At 40.7% G+C, this 19541-nt stretch overlaps 1 long non-coding RNA gene across 2 annotated transcripts in view; it reads left to right on the forward strand.

Moving 5' to 3' along the window:
- LOC137325042 (uncharacterized) overlaps nt 1-19541 on the forward strand; it is a 74032-nt gene that overhangs the window by 45718 nt on the left and 8773 nt on the right. Inside the window, exons 3-4 of one of the 2 annotated variants that reach the window (XR_010963788.1) lie at nt 1647-1740; nt 8232-8310. This is a non-coding gene — a long non-coding RNA (uncharacterized lncRNA). The remainder of the gene's footprint in view (nt 1-1646; nt 1741-8231; nt 8311-19541) is intronic. The other variant, XR_010963787.1, reaches the window with a different exon arrangement.

Consider the following 19541-nt stretch of genomic DNA (forward strand, 5'->3'; position numbering starts at 1 on the left):
CCAATTAAAATCTGCCACATAAACTTGGATATCAACGAGCTCCGTTTAGGTTGAACATTCACTAGCTACAGTACAGAATTCCTGATCCTCATCCTACCATTTAGCCATCTCCATATTTTCCATCAAGTCACTAAGGGAAGAAATGATCGTACACTACATATTGTGACATTACCTTTTGTGAAATAAAACCATGACGCTGATTAATATGTTCTGGTGGATTCAAAACCACATTAATTAATTAACGTAGCATTTAGGTGGCAGCTTCCTAACATATATAGGTTTACATGAACATAACATAGATAAGAATACCAGAAGGCTACCATGTTATGGTTTGGTTTACTGAACCTCAAAAAGATTTAAAACCTATTTGCAGCAAATTCACCTGTACAATATCATATATTTATATCCTTAAACTAGGAAAAGGGAGAGGTAGGAATACTGCCCTCAGTGCAATGCAGTGCAAGTGATTTGCAGTACCTGTCACAGACTACAAGACTAGCATTACAACTATTTTGCTTTTATGGGCCAACATAGATTAGTGTGGAGGATTATTTGAATGAATTCTAAATGCCTCTTATATTGAATCAATGTGTAATAAAACTCACATTAATGGCAACCTATCAAATTATTACTTGCCTTTACATGATCGGGAGCTGATACCTGTAATAAGCAAGCAATTTTCAAGAGTGGAAGAAGCACATCTTCCACATCCAAGCTCTATAAGTTAAAATCCATGTTGACTTTCCCAATAAATAATCACACTGATGCTACTCGTCATTATTACAATGCTGACAGACAGGACAATCAATTTTAAGCATCATTACTCAGCTGGTTTCTTCCTGAGCCTATGAAAGAGATGGCATGTGAGGCTGAGCAACATGGATGATTCGCATTGGGTTTTTGCTACTTTTTCATCCTGATGAAGACCTTTGCACTGAAGAACTAATTTCACACAAACACCCAACAAGAAACAGTAAAAAGAACTCACCTCCCCATTAATGTATCCGCTGAAGCATTTAGTGTAATTTAATACTTGCGGACCAAAGTTTAATGATAATTGAGGGTGTTTTCTGAGAAAATTCTGAAAAGTTTTCACATTAGGTAAACAGAGATAAAATGCAACTTATTTTAAAATACATATCTAGATGGATGAATTTTTTTTTACAAATCTAGAACGCCCAACTTATTAGGAAAATTGAGTTTTGGGAAGAATTCTCCAACAAGCAGAGATGGGTAATTCTCTGCCCCTCATCCCGTGCCACCTTATAAAGATAAATGGTAGGACCTCTTCTGGTTGGATCCCGAGTACTTCAGGACAATAATCTTCAGCTTTATTTGATGCATTCCAGAATGATCATATCACTGAACATCTGTGTAGCATGCAGATAGGAAAGATTAAAATCAAGTGACCACTGCACGAGAAATGTGGCATTGCTGTGTCTCAAAGCGATACATAGAAAAACTGGATTTGTTGCTCGGTGACTAATAACATTCATGCATTACTTGGAATGGCAACACTGCTGAATAGAGTGCGGCCATTTTAAAACAAATTCATTGCCAATATACTATTAGCACAAAATGCTGAAAGATGCTAATCGCTGAAACATTGATTCCTGTACGAAATTTCTCCTCTTTTTGCCTTTCAGAGATCGAAGGAAAAGATAGGCCGCAAGTGGAATGAGATCGTACAGTGGAACAGCCTGAAATGAGCCAAAGCAACTGTGAAAATAGATGAAAAAGGTACTTTTTAATGTATTTTTTTACTCTTCAATATTAGTTGGCTCTTCAGAGTAAATCGAAAAAAGATCCATTGTAAATCTTTTTTAAATCACAGTGTTTTTGTTTAAAGTACAGATTCATCCCCATCCATTTGATACAAGGCTGACGGGGGAAGTAATCACTTCCTGCAAATTGGAAAAAAAGTGAACAGAGTGCCTCAGGGGTGTAAAACTGGATCATTGAATTCTTCATTGAGCTCTCACTTGGACAGTTAATTTCACTACTCTTAACTAGATCATCTGTGGAACAGTTTGAACTTTGATAGCACCCTGCATGTAACAAAATGTGGAGATGCCGGTGATGGACTGGGGTTGACAATTGTAAACAATTTTACAACACCAAGTTATAGTCCAGCAAAATAAAATTGCTGGACTATAACTTGGTGTTGTAAAATTGTTTACAAATGTAACAAAATGGTTCAAGGTCTTTAACAGGGCACCTGTGCAGGAAGAAGGAGAGAAACGGTGAATCAAAAAGTTAGGTTTTGGAAGAAACTTTAGAAGGTGGAGAGGAGGAGGTGTGGGCAGGGAATGAGGGAGAAAGAGAGACAAGTGAGAGAAAGAGAAAGAAAGAAAGGAAGGACTAGGGGAGTGAGAAGAACTGGGGTAGGGAAAAAATAGGAGAGAAACCCCTGAAGGGGTATCAGCTCTCTAGGAGCAGAGCAATGAGGAGGAAATAATATCCTCTGCTGATGATGGCAGCCACAGAATTATCCACAGTTCAGATCATGTTACCGGTTCCATTCCCAAACACAGGACAGGGCAGCAATAGATGAGGAAAGTAAGAGTGAGTGAGAAACTAGAACGGGCAAAAATTAGGATGCCATCAGTTTATAAATCATATAATTGCATACTAATCTAAAAAAAAATATACAAAGTGATTACAGATTAAACAATGAAATTCCTTTGTGCCTGAGTTTTGCCATCAATTGCCATTCTGGCACCAAGCCTTCTTGAATTTTCAAAATAGGAACATCTGGTGCATCATGCAACATCTGGTATTTTGTTTTTCACTATATTACCAACAACAAATGTTTTTTTAACCTTTGAAGTATTATTATAGAGTACTTTCTTTACATTATTTCTTTCCACTTTTTTCCTGAATTGAACATACAAAATTTACCACATCTGATGCACACGAACGTGCTCACAGAATGGATGGTTCATCCTCTTACTAAAAAAAAAAGCTATTGGTGAGATTTATCCTCAATTTTTAAGTGTCTGTTTTCACGTTGCTCAGCCCCAAATCTGTTTTAAATGTAATAATTAAACTTGGTCAGCAAAAACATGTTTCTCACGTTTAAAAATTGATTTTTTTTTGTATCTAAGACACAAGACTATTATTTACAGATAGAGCTCTCTTTTGATCAATCAGATTAACCTACACCTTGTGACAAGTTCTCCCCCATTTCGTCAATCAATTTAAAGCCACATTAAACTTTGCAAAGCTGATATCATAGTACGTGATCGCACCAAGGCAGTTGGTAAATAAAAGTGTTAGCAACTGAATCGGTTTAATGGCATGACATGGGGCACTAATGCTGTATGGTAATTTGAATTCCCTCGCCTCCATTAGTTTTGGAGCATGACGGAGGGACAGGGCTGAAGCAAAAATCCCCTTCAATGGAGTTTGGGTCCAGAATGGCAATAGTTAGTAATAGTTAGAGTTGGCTTCAGCTTCCTTTGGGCTAGGAAGGGGGAATTTAGCCGGGGTTGTCCACTTCTGAATGTGATCCAATGAATCCTGCTGGATAGTGCACGTGTGTGGATATCGGGCAAGGACAGGATTGGGCTCAGCTGTCATTCTCTCTGTGGTTGAATTGGCTGAAAACACTCAGAGTGAAGCTCAAAGTGAAGGTCCACACATGTAGAATGGGGACTTGGGTCGGGTACCACAAAGCCAGATATCAGCAGAGGTCCACACCTCACACCTCGACGGAAGAAGGGGTGGAGAAAGGGAAATTGGCAAAACAAATAAATTAGCAGCTTCTGCTATCTCAGCCTCCCAGACGTAGTGATTTTAGCATGGGAAATGGGAGTTTAAGTAGTAACACTAGATAATACACATTCCTCTCCAGCACCCCAGCATATTAATAGTGGTACCATGAAGGAACAGAAGTAAATTTCAGTTTCATTGAAATATTATCCAGCAGCACACTACTTCATATCACAGCATCGAATGTTTTAGTGCAATGTATTACAAATTCTAACACAATTGCCATTTAAACTGATTTGCGGATTGAAGATGAAATCTATTGTCTTAAGAAATCAAAACATGTTAAGCTTCTGAACTTAAAAAGAGCAAACACTTTAAAATAAGACAAAGCGGCATTCATCGTTGGAAACAATAAGACATTACTTTTTGCTTGAATAAATTGAAAGAAAAGACTTTGGGCTGGCTTGTGAGACAGTTCGTCAGGAGGTATTGTTAACTATGGTGTGTTGAGAGCAAAGTAAATTGTAGACATCATTCTGCACAAATGTATTGGGAAATTGCTTTGTTTGTAATACATACAGACATACAAAATTGACAGGCAGGACAAGACCAATTGGTCCATCAAGCCTGCCCCACACTATGATGGTTGGAACATCATGGATAAACACTTCCCTCCCCCCTCACACCCACCCCCGCAGCCATGTAATCTCGTGGGAGAGGCAAAAAACAGAAAAAAGCCATCTAATATTTTCCTTTATCTTTCAATTGTGGATTCTTTCATAACAATCTGTGTGCGTGTTTATTGCAAGAAGTAGAAGAATAATCTGTACCGTATACTTATCTCCACCCCAATGATACAAATTGATCAATGCAAAGACCAGGATAAGTAAAGGATTAGCTCATTACTTGACTCATTATGGAAGTAGGATACAGCAAGTAATATGGGCTCCAAGTTGGGTCTAGTATAGACCTTATCCCATCGAAGATTTTATATAGATTCTTACCCCCATAAAAAGGGCTCTCGCATACAACAAACTGAACTATACTGTCACCTTTCTAATGCTGTTACAGTACCAAAAATAGATCCATCACCTTTCTAATGTGTCTAACATCTCGAAAGATCATTTAGTAACTGTAAAAAATGATCACTAAGATAAGCTAAAAGAGCACTGTCTGGTAAAGACTGATCCACGTGAAACACTTCAACTAAAACATCATTGTATAACAGGCCAACATATAATTAATGCCAACATTTGAAAAAATTTGTTAGAGTAACAACTCCATCCCAAAAAAGTTCACTGTTGCATTCATCTATGCTTCAGTCCCATCTGCCTCTTCTGTTTGTTGACATGGACATTGACGATCCCAAGGCACTATTTGAAGATCAGGGAATTATTTCAGTATTCTCACAGTAGCTTCAGTATCCTCCCTCAACCAACACTACCAAAACATTCACATTAACTAATCATTATTCCCACTGCTGTTTGTTGGATCATGCCACGCACAAAATGACCTTGCCACATTTGCCAACATAACAACCAGCCCTGCACTTCAAAGCAATTCATTGTATGTGAAACATTTCGAGCCATGATAAGGCATTATTTCTATGCAGGTCTTCTTTCTTTTTTTTTTAAATGGTCAGGCTAGAGCAGGCAGCATTTCTCTTGAAAAAACACAACCCAGCCCATCAACGTAAACATTCAGCGGAGTTTACAGATGAGCTATTGTCACATGCTGAAGTACTTGATTTACTCCAAATCCCCTACTGCCACGATACTGTCTCTTTAAATACAATTGTGGCAGAGAAGAAAGAAAAAATCTGTGTTCCTGAGTCACTATTTCCTTATCATGTTGAGGTTTGAAATTTAGGGATAAAAATTCCGATGGTGCTGCTCCTTGGCACAAATCAGGAAACCGCATTGCAAAATTGTGCACTCTTAGACCACAATATTCAGTCCACTAAAATGCCTGGGCAGAAAATCACAAGCTAGGAGTGCAATATGGGCTCCTGGTATGCACCAAGGAGAAGCTCATTGGAATTTTTACCCCATCGATTTTAAACTCTCCAAAATCCACTCACAGCAAATTACCAAAAAAGATCAGCATTACAGTAGAACGGATGAAAATCTATTATGAATGCTTTTATTTAAAATGGAAATAACTGCACAAAATGCATCAGCTTAGACATTTCATTGCTGCATTGTGTTTATTGTTTAAGTGCATAGACACGGCACTTTGTCTCCGATAGCCTGAAATTGAATGTATTTTTGAGAAAGGCTGAGGCAAGCAGCCAACTGGTTATACAACAGAATTTGTAATGATCCTCCTACAGACAATGGAAATGTTCATCCACTGTACTTGGGCCTACAGTAAGCTTCCTACAAGAGAAAATGTGAGTCAGTGGTGAGTTGCTCATAGACAAAACCTCATCTGCACGCATGTTTCTATTTCAAAATCAATTTGAATCACAGGATTATCGTAAAGTACCTGTGCTTACAATAGGTTACACTTTAAAAACCCCTCACCTGGAGCCAGTGCTGCATCCAACCTTAAACTACTAAGCTACACCATTAAATGCATCTCTGTACTTCAAATCTCATCTCAGTACATAGTGCATAACCATCAACTTTTGGATGAAACGTTAAACCAAGGCCACGTTTGCCCTCTCTTGTGGACGTAAAAGATCCCATGGCACTATTTTGAAGAAGAGCAGGGTAGTTCTCCTCAGTGTCCTGGCCAATATTTATCCCTCAATCAACATAATTAAAAAATGGACTCTGGTCATTATCACGTTACTGTTTGTGGGATCGTGCTGTGCACAAATTGGCTGCTGCATTTCCTACATTACAACAGTGACAACATTTCAAAAGTACTTCATTGGTTGTAAAGCACTTTGGGACGTCCTGAGGTTGTGAAAGGCGCTATAGAAATGCAAGTTCTTTCTTTTTTTCTTTCTATATTCAGCTTTCATAAATGTGCGGTCATTTGTTTGCTTCTATTCAGATGATGATTGCAGCTAAGTGCATCCCGCCTCAATTAGCACATGTCCCTTGGGGACCAAGCATTCCACATGTCACAATGAGGTGTAAGCCATAATTAGTGTCCCCTATCAAGAATAAAAGATAATCAGGGCAGTCCAACCTAGGGTCATAAATAGAAGATAGTCACGAATAAAATCCAATAAGCAATTCAGGAGAAACTTCTCTACCCAGAGAGTGGTCAGAATGTGGAACTCGTTACCACAAAGAGCACTTGATGCGACTAGAATTGATGCATTTAAGGGAAAGCTAGATAAACACTTGAGGGAGAAAGGAATAGAAGGATATTCTGATAGGGTTAGATGAAGTAGGGTAGGAGGAGGCTCTTGTGGAGCACAAACACTGGCACAGAGCAGTTGGGCTGAATGGCCTGTTTCTGTGCTGTAAATTCTATGTAATGTAACCACACAATTTGAAAAGCCAAGGTAGATCGGCCTGACAGCAGAGCTGGCCATTAAAGCAAAGGTGGATGCAAAGTGAAAGAGGCGTCAACCCCATCACAAATCATCTGTTACTTTTGTATTGTAAGTACGAGAAAGTGCCTCACTAATGCAGTCTCAGGCCTCGGCATCATCCTGCACAACAGCCTTCAAAACGGCAGCAGAAGTGATTCAAAGAGCAAGGACACATGACCAAAAGCTTTGAAGATATTTATCACTTTGGTCTGTGCATGTGATTTGAAATTGAAGTTAGAGCTTCAGGTGGTAGTGTAGTTATAATTATAGTTGGGTCTCGCACACACAAAGTACACATTATAGAATGAAGCACTGAATCAACAGTTCTCCTACCACCCAGTAAATATTAAATAGGTCATTTTCATCTCTTTCTGCTGTGCATTCACGCTAGAGCTTTATCAGTCATTGGGCTAGAAACAACCTCATTCGGTGCACTGAAGCCTAAAGAGGCCTTTTCACCTTAAGGGAGAGGAGCAAGAAAATAATGGGTGTACAAACCATTTGAAAACCCATGTGGGGTGGAAATGAGTAAACTTTACACTGATATCATACTAACCCTTCTGTAAAAGAGTGCTACAGATTAAGTAAAATACTACACAGCAAAGTCGGAGGAATAGAACCAAACTCTGCACAGTGGCAAAAATGCATTTGTGCAGGCAGAAGAATTTTTAACATGATACAAAAGGCATTAAATTTAGCTCCTGGGCTTCTGCTCAGTGATGAACATCACAGCCTTGGTCGTTTGGAGGAGGAAGGGGAAGCTGGTGGCGGAAGAATCTCATCAGGCATCAAACGCACCTCCCGGTGGGTAGACTATGGAGCATCTCTGATTGCGTCCACCTGACTTGCTGTGGGCTGGATTGACCCATTCTCCCAACCAGAGGAAAATAGGGGTGGGTCCAAAACTGGCAATCTCAACCCTGATGGAAAGCTTGAATCAGTCCAGATGGCTTCATTTAGATGACAATGCCGTAGATACTAATCAGCCAGTAATGCTTACGGCTTCTGTTTTTATTTTTTGCAGACTGGCAAAAGAAGAGGGGAAAACAATGCACTTTTTGACGTTATGCAACGACTATAGCTCAACGCCTGATATTTTCAGAGTAGGTTTTAGATTGTAGTATGGGAAATTGACTACATTATTTCAAAAAATATTTTTAAAATGTTTGGAATTTTAATTTTGTCATGCAGAGGGCACAGCATGTTTTGGCTTTTACAGACTGAATTCCCCACTTGAAAATCCAAGCAGTTTCTCTATTTGAGTGTTACATAGAATTACATAGAATTTACAGCACAGAAACAGGCCATTCGGCCCAACAGGTCTATGCCGGTGTTTATGCTCCACACGAGCCTCCTCCCACTTTACTTCATCTCACCCTATCAACATATCCTTCTATTCCTTTCTCCGATTTATTTATTTTTGGATTATGCCTCTATGAGGTACTTTGAGATGCTTTTTTACGTGAAAGGCGTTGTTATTGTTGATCTACACATCATTACAGATCCGGTTTAGTTTCAGTTCTCTTTCCACCGACTTTCCATTCATTCTCCAGTGTTATGTACATCATTATAAAGTCCCAGTGTCAGCACATGATTCATGTGTACGTTGTAGAAACTGACACGACAACTAATGCATCGAGGAACAAGCTACACCGATTAGGTTGGTTTGGTCCAAGTTTGGTTCACTTCTCTGAGTGACTGAAAGCTTGAACTCTGGATTCAGCATCATTTGGTGCATTGGAGCCTAAAGAGACCTTTCCACCCGAAGGGACGGGAGCAAGAAAATAATGGGTGTACGAACCATTTGAAAACACTGTCAGAATAGTGAACGATTCGCTATTAGAGCATCATCCTTCATACACAGCAGAGTGTAGTATAGTTTAAATTTTCCAGGGAAGTGAAATCAGAACCGTTGCTATTTTTACTTCATAGAATTGGTCTTAATGTAAACATGCAGGTAAAATATGGTCATTGCTCTCGACACTTTTTATACAATAACATTTCAACATGAGGTGTGGGGTTTACCAGTACTGCTCATTTTCTGGAATCTAATCCAGACTGACAGCTGAGATGAAAGTATCCTCTCTCTAATGGCTGCTAAGAGCCCTGGCTGAAATGAGGTTTCGGCATCTTTAAACCAGGCCCCCCCACAATGGGCACGAGTCTGTACTCAAACCACCCTCAGAGTCGGCACAGTTGGCAAGAGATTTGTGCTTTCACTCCAGGGCCATAAGGATAGTCAGCATGGGGAATGCAAAAAAAAGTCCCTTTGCTGTGGTGTCATGTGGTGCCTTTCGGAGGCTCAGATTTAGAAACATTGTCGGTGGTGGTGGGAATGCCAGGAGAAGCTCTGCATTGTAACCAAGCCAGTCTTTCACCAGGCCTGGCAATGCTTCATATCTTCATAATATCATTTTGGCACCTTGTTACTGTTAACATTAACATACACAATACATATACAAATGTTTGTAATTCTTATTTCAAACCAAGTGCTGTGCAGTCAGGATTATGTCACAAACCTTCATTTCCAACCACATACAAAAATCAGTGCCGACAAATGCACTAACAGACTTTTCTACTGCTATTTTTAAGGCCTGTTCTCGTCCTGTAGGCTGCAGGGGAATTTACGTTGTTATCAGAGCAGCCTCTTTTTTTTCTGATGTCACACAAAGGATTACAAGGTACCCAGTGCAAAAGGTGATGGTGGCAGCGTTCTTGTTTTACAATGACGAAGATAGTTATCGAGTCTTTGATCCGTCCTTCCTCTCTTCCTCCCCAGTAAAACTAGATTCTGGGATCTTCTTATGTTACCATAATGGACCAAACCACATCATGCAGCCACATAAGATGTTAGGAACTGTACTATTATCCTTTGTAAAGGTTAGGAGAACAGATACTTCAAGAGAATTTCAAAAACAACAGGGAAGATTTAATTTGCATGCTATGTATAACAAACCAAAAATACCGAATAACTGTGTTTATAATTTCATTACACAGAATGGATCTTCCCCTTTATTCTTGGAATAATATTCTGAGAAATGGTCCATGAGTTGTGACTGTCAGTTGAAACAAACACAGTAAATAACATGAAAAACACTTTTGAAAGATGAACAAGAAATCACTAAAGAATCATCATCAACAGGATGAAGTACCAGCATCATGATTTAAATTTGCCTTCCTCAATAGTCCTCTTTTGATCTGTTAGATAGTTAGCATTATATTCCAAAGAAAACACTGTGATTCACACAAAGTCAGATACTTGTATCATTTAACATTTCAATGGTGCTCAATTAGAAGGTCCAACTGCTGCTTTGCTCTTCAGTTTGAGTTTGTTCCAGTTTCATCACGCAGCTTGACAGGTTTAATTTCAATACAGATTTCCATGTTCAGGCATTGAGCGTGCTCTGTAACATCTTACAGTAGCAATTAGTCTAATCTCGCAGATCAAAGGAAGCAGACTGCTGGAGAGAGAAAGCCCAGGGTGCAGTTAATGATGGGCAGTAAATCTACTTCAGAAATTACTCTTCCGTCAGAATCTAATTCTTTGTACTTTGAAGTCATGTTCCTTTGCAAAACTGGTTGGTACCCTTCATTTTATTCCATTAAGGAGTTTCAGTGTCATTCCCTGAGCATCTGAATCAAGTAGACAATTTCCACCACTTAAAAGAATATTGATGAATATTTTCTCTACATCTGCTTGGAGTTGAACAAGTTATTTTAAGGTTGGTTAAGGTACCTCAAGGTTTTTGATGAATGCTACTATTTCAGTAAAGAGGTGTCACTTTTGGTCCAGCAATGTTTTAACCCCTTTATTATTGATTATTTTGACTCAAGTGTCAGTGATATCATTTCCAAAATGTTCCTTTATTGGAGGGATGGAAGATGGTATTGACTTAAAGCTGTCCCTCATCTCTTTCATACATTTATTTGTTTCATTTTTTGGGGTGGGGCGGGAGGGGGGGGCGAAACCATACATCATTTTGTAGGAAATATTAAGGATCAAGTATTAATAAGAACATAAGAACATAAGAAATAGGAGCAGGAGTAGGCCAATCGGCCCCTCGAGCCTGCTCCGCCATTCAATAAGATCATGGCTGATCTGGTCCTAACCTCAAATCTAAAATCATGTCCAATTTCCTGCCCGCTCCCCATAACCCCTAATTCCCTTTACTTCTAGGAAACTGTCTATTTCTGTTTTAAATTTATTTAATGATGTAGCTTCCACAGCTTCCTGGGGCAGCAAATTCCACAGACCTACCACCCTCTGAGTGAAGAAGTTTCTCCTCATCTCAGTTTTGAAAGAGCAGCCCCTTATTCTAAGATTATGCCCCCTCGTTCTAGTTTCACCCATCCTTGGGAACATCCTTACCGCATCCACCCAATCAAGCCCCTTCACAATCTTATATGTTTCAATAAGATCGCCTCTCATTCTTCTGAACTCCAATGAGTAGAGTCCCAATCTACTCAACCTCTCCTCATATGTCCGCCCCCTCATCCCCGGGATTAACCGAGTGAACCTTCTTTGTACTGCCTCGAGAGCAAGTATGTCTTTTCTTAAGTATGGAGACCAAAACTGTATGCAGTATTCCAGGTGCGGTCTCACCAATACCTTATATAACTGCAGCAATACCTCCCTGTTTTTATATTCTATCCCCCTAGCAATAAAAGCCAACATTCCGTTGGCCTTCTTGATCACCTGCTGCACCTGCATACTAACCTTTTGATTTTCTTGCACGAGGACCCCCAGTTCCCTTTGTACTGCAGTACTTTCCAGTTTCTCGCCATTGAGATAATAACTTGCTCTCCGATTTTTCCTGCCAAAGTGCATAACCTCACATTTTCCAATATTGTATTGCATCTGCCAAATCTCCGCCCACTCACCCAGCCTGTCTATATCCCCTTGTAGATTTTTTATGTCCTCCTCACTCTCTACTTTCCCTCCCATCTTTGTATCATCTGCAAACTTTGATATGTTACACTCGGTCCCCTCCTCCAAATCGTTAATATAGATTGTAAAGAGTTGGGGACCCAGCACCGACCCCTGCGGAACACCACTGGCTACTGGTTGCCAGTCCGAGAATGTACCATTTATCCCAACTCTCTGCTTCCTGTTAGATAACCAATCCTCCACCCATGCCAGAATATTACCCCCAATCCAGTGATTCTTTATCTTGAGCAATAATCTTTTATGTGGCACCTTGTCGAATGCCTTCTACATCCACTGGTTCCCCTTTATCCACTCTGTACGTTATATCCTCAAAGAACTCAAGCAAATTTGTCAGACATGACTTCCCCTTCGTAAAGCCATGCTGACTTTGTCCTATTAAATTATGTTTATCCAAATGTTCCGCTACTGTCTCCTTAATAATAGATCCAAAATTTTACCCACCACAGATGTTAGGCTAACTGGTCTATAATTTCCAGCCTTCTGCCTACTACCCTTTTTAAATAACGGTGTTACATTAGCAGTTTTCCAATCTGCCGGGACCTTTGCCGAGTCCAGAGAATTTTGGAAAATTATTACCAAAGCATCCACAATCCCTACTGCCACTTCCCTCAAGACCCTGGGATGGAAGCCATCAGGTCCAGGGGATTTATCCGCCTTGAGTCCCATTTATTTACTGAGTACCAATTCCTTAGTGATTTTAATCGTATTTAGCTCCTCGCCCCCTAGAGCCCCCTGTTTGTCCACTGTTGGGATATTCTTAGTGTCCTCTACCGTAAAGACTGAAACAAAATATTTGTTCAGCATTTTTGCCATCTCCATGTTTCCCACTATTAATTTCCCGGTCTCATCCTCTAAGGGACCTACGTTTGCCTTAGCCACCCTTTTTCTTTTTATATAACAACCCTATTAAACCCAATGTACAACCATGAGGCTGTGCAATCTCATATTGTTAATACATCCCCTGTGATATCATTACCCTCCCGTCAATGTATCTTAACCACTGCGTAAAGATTTAGGTGTACAGGGGAATCTCACTGAAGGGCAATTGGTGTATAACTGTAGCAAGTCGACTACTAGGCCAGAATGAAGTTATGTATAGTAAACATATTTGTAACATTCAGTTAACATTTCCCTGCTAAAATCATGAAACTTGTTGATCTGTAAGCCTTAATACTACTTTACCAATAATTCGGAACCAAAGTAAAACCCTTCAAGTTGGGGTAGTTTCTGTTCTCTGCTAGTTTTTACGTTTTTAAAATTACTTTGCCACTTCTGTACGTTAAGTAGCTACTAAAATATGAAACAGTGCCACCGATTGATAGCATAACCTAATCACCATTATTTTTTAAATTCAACACTAGCACTATCCCAGAAACTAGGACACTTACAGAATCTCACCACTTAGAAAGGAGGCCATTCAGCCCATCATGCCTGTGTCAGCTCTTTGAAAGAACTATCCAATTAGTCCTTCTTCCCTGCTCTTTCCCCAGAGTCCTACAAATTTTTTCACTTCAACTATTTATCCAATTCCCTTTTGAAAGTTACTATTGAATCTGATTCCACCACCCTTTCAGGTAGTGTTTTAACTTTTAAGGTATGTTCCTTGCGTACAAAAGAAAAATACTAAAAGGAACACACAAAAAAACACGTTTTTTTTTTTAAGATGGAGCAATATTGTTTCTATTGCGAATATCAAAAGCCTTTTATTTAATGTTTGGGTGGTTACTGAGCCCACTGACTTCCCACATGGAAACCAGCTCATCTTAAACCAGCCCTTTATGATTCACCTACACAGCCGGCATATAAAAGCTTTCTACTTCACTGTACCGCAACTCAAGCACATCTGAAGCCCATTTAAAGTCCCGAGCGTGCTTACTTTACAGCACAGTATCTCAGCAAAGTCTCCTGTTAATGCACTAAAGAGTTTAATGCCATCACAGCAGGATCATCGACAGAGAGGATGAGCATGTAATGGAGGTTTGTTCAGCTTTCCTTAAAATATATTGCTGTATCTTCTAATGGATCCTGTATACCATTCAATTGATTGATTGAACTTAGTCGCTAATTTTTTTTTTTAGCAGCTAACTGATGGATCTTATTGAGATATGAGTAAGCTTTGTGTAAATGTTAACGCATTGGGTATTTAATTAGCTGAAGCTGGGTAGAATTACTAGACATTTTCTATTGGTTTTTTTTTCACATTTTTAAAATCCTAATGAAAGCTTAACCAACATCTGAAGAGTTTTGTGTTATGAACTTGCTGAAACTTGATAAAATTGTTGAAGTGACTGAAGTAATGCAATACGTTCTGCAGGAGATGGGTGTGTAGCCCTTTGGGCAGTGACTGTGGTCGAATGTGGCGCCTGAGTAGGGAACTGTTCACCTAACCGGTTTAGGGAGAAATGACTAGATAAGGAATATGAGGGATGTGAAAGAAAAAAACGTCAATTTTCAATTTAATATTCACTCATGGGCAGCGACTTGGTTGCGATTGGCCACATTAAAATATAGTCCCTGTGTTACAGGATCGCAACGCAGGGAATGCAACCTTGTGGTGTTCTCTTTAAAAGGGTGGAAACACTGGTAGGTGCAGTTCCGTGCAGATCTCATTTCTCTTTAAACACGCAGGGGTCAAATCAGTCCCTTCTCCCAACTAGTTATCTACAGATTATGTAGTAGACTTAAACAAAACGGAGAGAGAAAGAGGAGACTCTCCCACCCCTGCCATTAGAAAATCGATTGTCTGGGTCGGGAACCGAACCCGTGACTTTCTGTGCTGAACTGGGCGATGTCGACTGTGGTACCAGTAGGAAGTCTACGATTAGCCTCAGCCTCCCGCTGGACATCTGATGATGATAAGATCGGGCCGGGCTACGATGCCCGCCACGGTCGAATAGCTCAACACTCACTTGATAAGCTGACCCGTAAAGAAAGACCACTTAGGCAGAGTAATCAGAAGGTGCCTGCAACCATGGAGCCAATAAAGCAGCTGGGACCTAAGCCTTTGGAAGAGGAAGGAGCTGGGGGAAGAAAATTGGGAGTTTGGGGTGGGGGGGGGGGGGGGATTGGAATTAAGTGCATGGCTTGTACGTCAAGGTGCACAGCAAATGACAAATTAACACTTTTCATTTAAAGCATTCAAATTCAAACGACGGACACATCAGCTGTCACAACATTCACAGAAACGATTGTGTAGGTTTTAATTTTCATTCTTGAACAGATTTTGAAGAAATACACACAGAAAATATCCTATTCTGAATTAGAGCTGAACAGAATACGAGTGTTTGTCAAATCAACATGAACTTAGTCAAGATTTACTTGCGTCTGGCACATGATCCAAACAGAACTGCTGATGTATTGATTTAACTCTATATTGACCAAAAAACAGATTTTAATTCAGTTATCAGAAATGAAGGATAAAAAAAAGCTGTAACCGGAGATAACTGTCCATTGGGGTAACTGAGCTCACATCTGTATTGCTGGCAAATGATTAGCACATGTCCTTTTAGCTACAAACTGTTACATAAGAACATAAGAACATAAGAAATTGGAGCAGGAGTAGGCCAATCGGCCCCTCGAGCCTGCTCCGCCATTCAATAAGATCATGGCTGATCTGATCCCAACCACAAATCTAAAGAACACAAGAAGTCGGAGCAGGACCCGGCCACATAGCCCCTGGGCCCTCTCCGCCACCCACAGGGCATTGACCGATCCGAACTCAGCTTCATGTCCAATTTCCTGCCCGCTCCCCATAACCCCTAATTCCCTTTACTTCTAGGAAACTGTCTATTTCTGTTTTAAATTTATCTAATGATGTAGCTTCCACAGCTTCCTGGGGCAGCAAATTCCACAGACCTACCACCCTCTGAGTGAAGAAGTTTCTCCTCATCTCAGTTTTGAAAGAGCAGCCCCTTATTCTAAGATTATGCCCCCTAGTTCTAGTTTCACCCATCTTTGGGAACATCCTTACTGCATCCACCCGATCAAGACCCTTCACAATCTTATATGTTTCAATAAGATCGCCTCTCATTCTTCTGAACTCCAATGAGTAGAGTCCCAATCTACTCAACCTCTCCTCATATGTCCGCCCCCTCATCCCCGGGATTAACCGAGTGAACCTTCTTTGTACTGCCTCGAGAGCAAGTATGTCTTTTCTTAAGTATGGAGACCAAAACTGTATGCAGTATTCCAGGTGCGGTCTCACCAATACCTTATATAACTGCAGCAATACCTCCTTGTTTTTATATTCTATCCCCCTAGCAATAAAAGCCAACATTCCGTTGGCTTTCTTGATCACCTGCTGCACCTGCATACCAACTTTTTGATTTTCTTGCACTAGGACCCCCAGATCCCTTTGTACTGCAGTACTTTCCAGTCTCTCGCCATTAAGAAAATAACTTGCTCTCTGATTTTTCCTGCCAAAGTGCATAACCTCACATTTTCCAATATTATATTGCATCTGCCAAATCTCCGCCCACTCACCCAGCCTGTCTATATCCCCTTGCAGGTTTTTTATGTCCTCCTCACTCTCTACTTTCCCTCCCATCTTTGTATCATCTGCAAATTTTGATATGTTGCACTCGGTCCCCTCCTCCAAATCGTTAATATAGATTGTAAAGAGTTGGGGACCCAGCACCGACCCCTGTGGAACACCACTGGTTACTGGTTGCCAGTCCGAAAATGAACCATTTATCCCAACTCTCTGCTTCCTGTTCGATAACCAATCCTCCACCCATGCCAGAATATTACCCCCAATCCCGTGATTTTTTATCTTAAGTAATAATCTTTTATGTGGCACCTTGTCGAATGCCTTCTGGAAGTCTAAATACACTATGTCCACTGGTTCCCCTTTATCCACCCTATACGTTATATCCTCGAAGAACTCAAGCAAATTTGTCAGACATGACTTCCCCTTCATAAAGCCATGCTGACTTTGTCCTATTAAATTATGCTTATCTAAATGTTCCGTTACTGTCTCCTTAATAATAGACTCCAAAATTTTACCCACCACAGATGTTAAGCTAACTGGCCTATAATTTCCAGCCTTCTGCCTACTACCCTTTTTAAATAACGGTGTTACATTAGCAGTTTTCCAATCTGCCGGGACCTCTCCTGAGTCCAGGGAATTTTGGAAAACTATCACCAAAGCATCCACAATCCCTACTGCCACTTCCCTCAAGACCCTAGGATGGAAGCCATCAGGTCCAGGGGATTTATCCGCCTTGAGTCCCATTATTTTACTGAGTACCATCTCCTGAGTGATTTTAATCGTATTTAGCTCCTCCCCCCCGAGAGTCCCCTGTTTGTCCAGTGTTGGGATATTCTTAGTGTCCTCTACTGTAAAGACTGAAACTAAATATTTGTTCAGCATTTTTGCCATCTCCATGTTTCCCACCATTAATTTCCCGGTCTCATCCTCTAAGGGACCTATGTTTGCCTTAGCCACCCTTTTTCTTTTTATATAACTATAGAAACTCTTGCTATCTGTTTTTATATTTTTTGCTAATTTCTTTTCATAATCTAACTTCCCTTTCTTAATCAATCCTTTAGTTACTTTTTGCTGTCTTTTGAAGAATTCCCAATCTTCTATCCTCCCACTAAGTTTGGCTACCTTATATGTCCTTGTTTTTAGTCGGATACTATCCTTGATTTCTTTACTTAGCCACGGATGGCTGTCATTTCTTTTACACCCTTTTTTCCTCAGTGGAATATATTTATTTTGAAAGTTGTAAAATAACTCCCTAAATGAACACCACTGCTCATGTACCGTCTTACCCTTTAATCTATTTTCCCAGTCCACTTTAATCAATTCCGCTCTCATACCATCATAGTCTCCTTTATTCAAGCTCAGTACGCTTGTTTGAGAATCAACCTTCTCACCCTCTAATTGGATATGGAATTCAACCATGTTGTGGTCGCTCGTTCCAAGGGGATCCTTAACTAGGACATTATTAATTAATCCTGACTCATTACACAGGACCAGGTCCAAGGTTGCCTGCCCCCTTGTAGGATCAGTTACATACTGCTCAAGAAATCCATCCCTGATGCACTCAATGAACTCGTCCTCAAGGCTGCTCTGCCCAATTTGATTTGTCCAGTTAATATGATAATTAAAATCCCCCATAATTATGGCTGTTCCCTTATTACATGCCCCGACTATCTCCTGATTAATACTTCTTCCAGCAGAGTTGCAACTATTAGGAGGCCTATATACTACGCCCACTAATGTTTTTTTTCCCTTATTATTCCTTATCTCCACCCAAACTGTTTCATTATCTTGATGCTTTGTCCCAATATCATTTCTCTGTATTACAGTGATTCCTTCCTTTATTAACATAGCCACCCCACCTCCCCTTCCTTCCTGCCTGTCCTTCCTGATTGTTAAATACCCTGGCATATTTAATTCCCAGTCGTTGTCACCCTGCAGCCATGTTTCTGTAATGGCCACAAGATCATACCCATACGTAGTTATTTGTGCCGTTAACTCGTCCATTTTATTACGAATGCTACGTGCATTCAGATAAAGAACTTTCAAATCTGTTTTGTGTCGCTTAGTTCCTGCTTTTTCCTTTTTTAACACTTTACCTATTACTCCATACCTTCTGTCCCTTCCTGTTACGCTTTCCTCTCTCTCCCTGCTCAGGTTCCCAACCCCCTGCCACTTTAGTTTAAACCCTCCCCAACAGCACTAGCAAACACTCCTCCTAGGACAGCGGTCCCGGCCCTGCCCAGGTGCAGACCATCCGGTTTGTACTGGTCCCACCTCCCCCAGAACCGTTTCCAGTGTCCCAGGAATTTGAATCCCTCCCCCTTGCACCATTCCTCTAGCCACGTATTCATTTGAAATATCCTCCTATTTCTACTCTGACTAGCACGTGGCACTGGCAGCAATCCTGAGATTACTACCTTTGAGGTCCTATTTTTTAATTTACCTCCTAACTCCCTATATTCTGCTTTTAGGACCTCATCCCCTTTTTTACCTATATCGTTGGTGCCTATGTGCACCACGACAGCTGGCTGTTCGCCCTCCCCCTCCAAAATGTTCTGTAGCCGCTCCGAGACATCCTTGATCCTTGCACCAGGGAGGCAACACACCATCCTGGAGTCTCGGTTGCGGCCGCAGAAACGCCTGTCTATTCCCCTTACAATTGAGTCCCCTATCACTATAGCTCTGCCACTCTTTTTCCTCCCAGCCTGTGCAGCAGAGCTACCCGTGGTGCCAGGAAGTTGGCTGCTGCTGCCTTCCCCTGATAAGTCATCCCCCCCAACAGCATCCAAAGTGGCATATCTGTTTGAGAGGGGGATGGCCACAGGGGACCCCTGCACTACCTGCCTGCATCTCTTACTCTTCCTGGTGGTCACCCATTCACTTCCTGCCTGTATACC

The sequence above is a fragment of the Heptranchias perlo genome, chromosome 9 (genome assembly GCF_035084215.1).
Source record: "Heptranchias perlo isolate sHepPer1 chromosome 9, sHepPer1.hap1, whole genome shotgun sequence".
Taxonomy (NCBI): domain Eukaryota; kingdom Metazoa; phylum Chordata; class Chondrichthyes; order Hexanchiformes; family Hexanchidae; genus Heptranchias; species Heptranchias perlo.